We start from the raw sequence: 6,023 nt of genomic DNA, 5'->3' as shown, positions 1-6,023 counted from the left end.
TCCTGACTCTCCACAGAACCTCTGGAAAGTTGTGGGAGCAGCCCAGCTGCCTGACAGCGTGGGTGAAAATGGTCTTGCTCTTGTCTGGACAAGCGCGATGCTCGCTAACTTAATTTTGCAGTAGATCTGCTCTGTTTTGCATCCGTATTAATTAGAAACATTCCAAAGCTGATAAGGAGGGCAAGGTGGAATAGGTCATTCAGGCCAGTTTCCAGTTCTGTTTGAAGTTCACTTCCCTGCAAATAACATGAGGCAACTCCCTTGATTCTTTCACTCTTGCAACATTGTTATATTGAAATGCTTGTCAGAGGTCGCTTCACTAGTGCTTGACCTTTAGAAGTCGTTTCCATAAGGGTCTTCAGGAGATTGGTGCATTTCCCAGGCTTAATAATACTAATAACAATAAAATAGTAATGCTGGTGGACACATATGAAACCTTTATTCCATGCCCCGCCCTGTTCTGGGTCCTTATGCAAATTAACCTACACACTGTACACTCTATCTCAGGGCCCAGCACCTGTTTTGTTCTATCCCTAAGAACTGCTACTTGTCAGGGAGCTAGAGTAAGATGAGATGGGGGAACGGATTTTTCCTGAGCACCCATGATGGGCCAGGCAGTGTCTACCTTCTTTGACTGAATCATCTCTATGTGTGATGACCGTTCATGAGCCCACCTTCCAGATGAGGAAACTGAGGCTTGCAGAGGCCCTGGATGTCATGCAGTTAGTGGTGGCAGATGCAGATATGGGCTGGTCCTCCAGCCTGTCTGGCCTGTACGTTTCTGCTGCACCCTCCCTAGCGAACTGCTCTCCTAGCCCAAGTCCAGGGAACACGGCCTCCTTCCATCCACCTGTTCTCCCTGCCTCTCTCTGGGGAGAGAGTGGAGTCTGGCCAGGATACCTCCTTAGCTACTGATTTGTTATGGAAACCGAGGGGTTTCTGCACCTGAGTGTGAGCACAGTGGACGTGTGTCCTCGGGGGTGATGGAAGATGGCACTTCTCCACCTGCTGAGGGGCCTGATTAATCAGACCCCCTCTTCAGATGATTTCCTTACCAGAAACTCTGAGTTGGTGCCTTTGTGAAGAGATGTTACATGGTTATGCACATCCAGCACCAAGCTCAGAGGGCCTGGATTTATTTAAGGGGCCCTGTTTGCAGCTCATGGCTGGGAAACAGCCCACTGGCCCAGGTCATTGAGGCCCTTTCCCTAGGGCTGCTCCTCGCCCAGTCTGATCAAGCTAGTGCCAGATTGGTGGCTGTCAAAGTCAGTTGAGGGCTAGCAGGGCCGAGGACTCTTCTTAAGGCCTTTCCCTCAGGGCTCTTGGTTTAGGGCTTTATAATGAAAGATTTAAATGAAAGAAACAGAAACTGTGCTGTGAAGTAAAGAAAATTCTCTTAATTCAAATTCTACCAAACACCAACAAAGTCATAGCGACCATCTGGTAGCTTGGCCACCAGTGCCTCTGAAGTCTCCATAAGTCCTCTCTCCACATGGAAGGATCTGGAAATCCAGAGTCTGGAGGGGCTGGGGAGGCTGTGCTCTCTCGGCTGCAGGACCGGCTGACAAACTTTTGCTGTAAAATTCTAGAGAGTAAGCGTTTTCAGCTTTGTGGGTCAGATCCTCTTTGTCATTGTCATGATTGCTCCACTTGGTCATGGAAAGCTGTCAGTGACGCTCTGTAGATGAAGAGACAGGGCTGCGTTTCCTATCAAATCCATCAAATGTTATTTACTTGTTTACATATATTTGATTTTTTTTTTTTGTCTTTTTAAGGCTGCGCCCACAGCATAGGGAGGTTCTCAGGCTAGGAGTTAAATAAGAGCTGCAGATGCTGGCCTATGCCACAGCCACAGCAACACAGGATCTGAGCCGCATCTGTGACCTGCACCACAGCTCACAGCAACGCCGGATCCTTAACCCACTGAGCGAGGCCGCGGGTCGAACCCGCATCCTCATGGATACTAGTCCATCTCGTTAACCGCTGAACCACAATGGGAACGCCAAGGACACAGATATTTGAATTTCTCATCATTTTCACATATCACAAAATACTCTAGTTTTGCCCCCTTGGACTATTTAAATATGCGAAAACCATTCTTAGTGTACGCAGTTATACAAAAACAGGGAAGGGATGGGTTTGGTTCACAGGCCATAGTATGCCCACCTAGAGCCCCTCCATTCACTTCAGCCACCTCCAAGCCCATGTGGCTAATGAGTGCTTGAAACCTAGCTGGTCTGAATTGAGACCAGCTGTAAATGTAAAATACCCACTGGGTTTCCTTAGTACAAAAGGAAAAGAACACAAAATATCTGCTTAGTGATATTCTGTGTTGAATATTGTATTGAATCTGTGTTGAAATGACAACACTTTGACTATTTTTGGCTTGCATAAAAAATGTACTATTAAGATTGTTACGTTTTTCTTCTTGTTACTTTTTTCATGCCGTACTGGCAAATTTAAAATGATACACGTACTTCTCTTGGACAGCGCTGGGCTGGCTCTTCTCGTCACAAACCCTCTCCGTCATTGCTCAGTGTCCATGAGGCCAGTCTGTTCCTGGGATCGCGGCTGATGTGCTCATGGTGGAAATGCCTCAGCTTCTCCATCCATGCATCATCCACTCTCCATCCTGAGTTCAGATGGGAGTTTTGTCTTCTTAGAACCCTAGGATTGTTATGCCTATTTGCTTCTGGCATTATCCGTAAAATATTGGATTAAGAAGTTAAAATATCCACTAAGGAAAAAAGCTCCTTTTAGCTACCTTTTTTTTTTTTCAAGCACCTATGTGAAACGCTGGGTTGGCTGTCTTGTATGCGGTGTGTATTTTGATCCTCACAACCACCCTGGGAGGAAGCCATGCCGATCTCTATTTCCAGATTCAGAAAAAGGTCAAAGAGGTGAAAACTCTTGCCCCAAATTATGTAATTGGCCGCAGAGCTTGTCTCAAAGTCAGCTTTTTTTTTTTTTTCTTTTTTCCCGGTGCCGTAATCATTAAAAAGCCATGGAAGCAGGGCCTTCTGAAAGGATTGCCTCTCCCTACAGCACAGAGAGGCGCTGGAGGGATCACACAGAGCAGCCCGGCTGTGCGGGAAGAGGAACTCAAGGCAGGCCTGGAGTGCAAAGCGCAGGTGAGCTCTCTTGCTATTCTGCGCCCCTAGCATTGCCTGCTCCCATCCCCCTGCAGCACCAGGAAAATAAGGCTTTGGTTTGTCTTATATCCACTTCTGGCACAGTGGTAGTATGATCGTTTTGACCACAGAGAAGGAGCAAGGTAAGAATTGCTACTTAGACACTGGCTCCAGCCACACTTGTCTCCTTTCTCCTTTTCGTGCACGTACCTCTGTCCTGCCCCAGGGCCTTTGCAGCTGCTGGCCCTCTGCCTCTATATTTACATGGTTGCTTCCTTCTCCCCACTAAAAAGACAGCTCAAGGGTCTCTTCCTCAGAGAGAGCATTCCTGATTGTTCCATCTCAAGACTCTTGGCCTCTATCATGCCACCTTGTTTCTATCCTTCGTGGCACTGATCACTAAGAGGCATCCTCTCGCTTCTTTGGTCCTGGGTTTATGCTCTGTCTGTATCCTCCCCAGAATGCAAGCTCCTAGAAGGCGTTCACTTTGTCTGCCTTGCTCCCCTCCTCACGACTATGTGCTAATGAGCGAAGGTGGCAGCTCTGGAGGTGAGGGGGCTTTTGACTGACTCACACCTTTCCCCACCATTCTGGACTCAGGGTGCTGGGCTTTTCTCCCAGCAATGGTTCTCCAATACCCTGGAGGTCAGGTGGCAACACAGATTTCTGGGGCCCTCCCTCACAATGAGCATTTCTAACAAGTTTCTGGGTGATGCTTACACTGTTGGTCCAGGACTGCGCTTGGAGAGGAAAGCACTCCTGGTGTGGATAAGCAGGGCTGGCTTCTCCCTTTCCCTATTGTTACAGGTGATTCCCTGGCAGCTGCTGCTCAAGAGCTGCTTTCTATTCACATGGATTCAATAAATGTCTACCGAGTACTCTCTGTGTATTAGGCACTCCTGGGTGACATCTCCCTCATCCTCTCCCTTCATCCTCACTGCATCTCTGAGACAGCTTTATAGGTAAGACAACAGAGGCAGGTGAAGTTAAATACATGGCCAAGGTCAGAGAACCAGGAGAAGGTGAGGCTGGTGCTTGGGTTCATGGATTCACTCAGCCCAGAGAAGGCACCCATCATCCTGCCCTGCTGCCTCTCCAAGGTCTTGCCTCCTCGAAGGCTTTGGTGTGGCTCACAGGTGCCAGGTAGATCCACTTCTACTTCTTATCTGTGGGATGCTTGGCAGAGCCACACAGAACTTCTGGAGGCACAGCCAGGAGAGTCTGATTAGTGGAGCAGCCAAGATAGTAGATTTTGGCTTCAGGGAGGTAAGCGTTCTGTTCCTGGGTCAGCAGTTGTGTGATCTTGTGCATGTGATTTGATTCTTTCAAACTTTCATTTGCTACTCACTTCACATGACTGTTGTAAATGTTAAAGGTGTTGAGACAAGTGTTTAGTCCACGGAGCTGCACATGGAGGGGTTCAGCAGGTCACTGAAGCTGTTCTAATTTAATTGCCTGGGATCTATCCTACTCCTGGGTTGGGTAGGAGGGCTAGTGCAGGTCTGCAATGATTGAAAAACCTTGGAGCTTAGAGCTAATGAGGTGGTGAGAGGTGGAGCAAGAAACTGGGTTCCTTTCCTCCGGTGGGGTACCACATGGCTCTAGAAAGGGACAAAGGACATCTCTCCAGCCTTGTAAGGGGCAATTCCCAGGGCAAAGGTGAGGAACACAGTATCTCAGGTTATGTTACCATTGTATTAGGCAGGAGAGGACAGAAATTTGTGGGCGCTGAGAGTTTTTTTCTTCTTTTTTTGTGGCCGCACCCATGGCCTATGAAAGTTCCCCGGCTAGGGATTGAATTGGAGCTGCAGCTGCTGGCTTACACCACAGCCACAGCAACATCAGATTTGTGCTGCATCAGTGATCTACACCACAGGTCATGGCATTACCGGATTCTTAACCCACTAAGTGAAGCCAGGGATTGAACCTGCATCCTCATAGACACTACATTGGGTTCTTAACCTGGTGAGCCACAGTGGGAACTCCTATGTATTTGCTTATATTAAAAACAAAACCTTAAATAAATAAAGCCCAAACTGAAATGGGGACCTCTGGGGACAGGAGGGCACAGGTGTAGGAATGGGACTAGGAGCTAGACCTCCCTGAGCCTGCCTTGTTTGGTAGATTCGAGGTGGAGCCATGCAAAGACCTTATAGAATTAGCAAACTAAATCAAATCAAAACTTAAAAAAAGGCACTCCCAGAGTTCCCGTAGTGTGCAGTGGAAACAGATCTGACTAGGAACCATGAAGTTTCAGGTTCGATCTCTGGCCTCACTCAGTAGGTTAAGGATCCCTTGTTGCCCGGAGCTGTGGTGTAGGTTGCAGACATGGCTTGGATCTGATGTTGCTGTGGCCGTGATGTAGGCTGGCAGCTGTAGCTTCCATTTGACCCCTAGTCTGAAAACTTCCATATCCTGCAAGTGCAGCCCTAAAAAGACAAAAAAAAAAAAAAGGCATTCCCTAAAAACTGACAAAATGAAACAACTGAACTGTGTAGGTAAAGGGCATGATTCCACAAAGGGGAGTTATTTCAAATGATTTAAAAACACATGTTTGTTTTAACATCCACAGAGTGGATATACCCTAAAATAACAGTCAATGTAAAGCAAAATTTTAAAGTGTTCTCAGAAATATAGACAGATATAGATAAAGCAAATTAGGAAGCATGCTAATACCATTAGAAAACCATTAGAAAGCAATATTTTTTTGTGTGTTAGAGAAAAGATATGCAAATATAAAATCAAAATGGTAAGTAAAACTCAGTACCTATATATTTGATGTCATTATAAAGAGATTATATCAAAACAAATATACAAAAATATAATATCAAGATATACTTTCTCTTAAGAAAAGTATTTTCTACTGAAAAGGCCTGAAAACAATAACCAGCA

Source organism: Phacochoerus africanus, chromosome 15 (assembly GCF_016906955.1).
Source record: "Phacochoerus africanus isolate WHEZ1 chromosome 15, ROS_Pafr_v1, whole genome shotgun sequence".
Taxonomy (NCBI): domain Eukaryota; kingdom Metazoa; phylum Chordata; class Mammalia; order Artiodactyla; family Suidae; genus Phacochoerus; species Phacochoerus africanus.
This window is presented reverse-complemented; position numbering follows the sequence as displayed.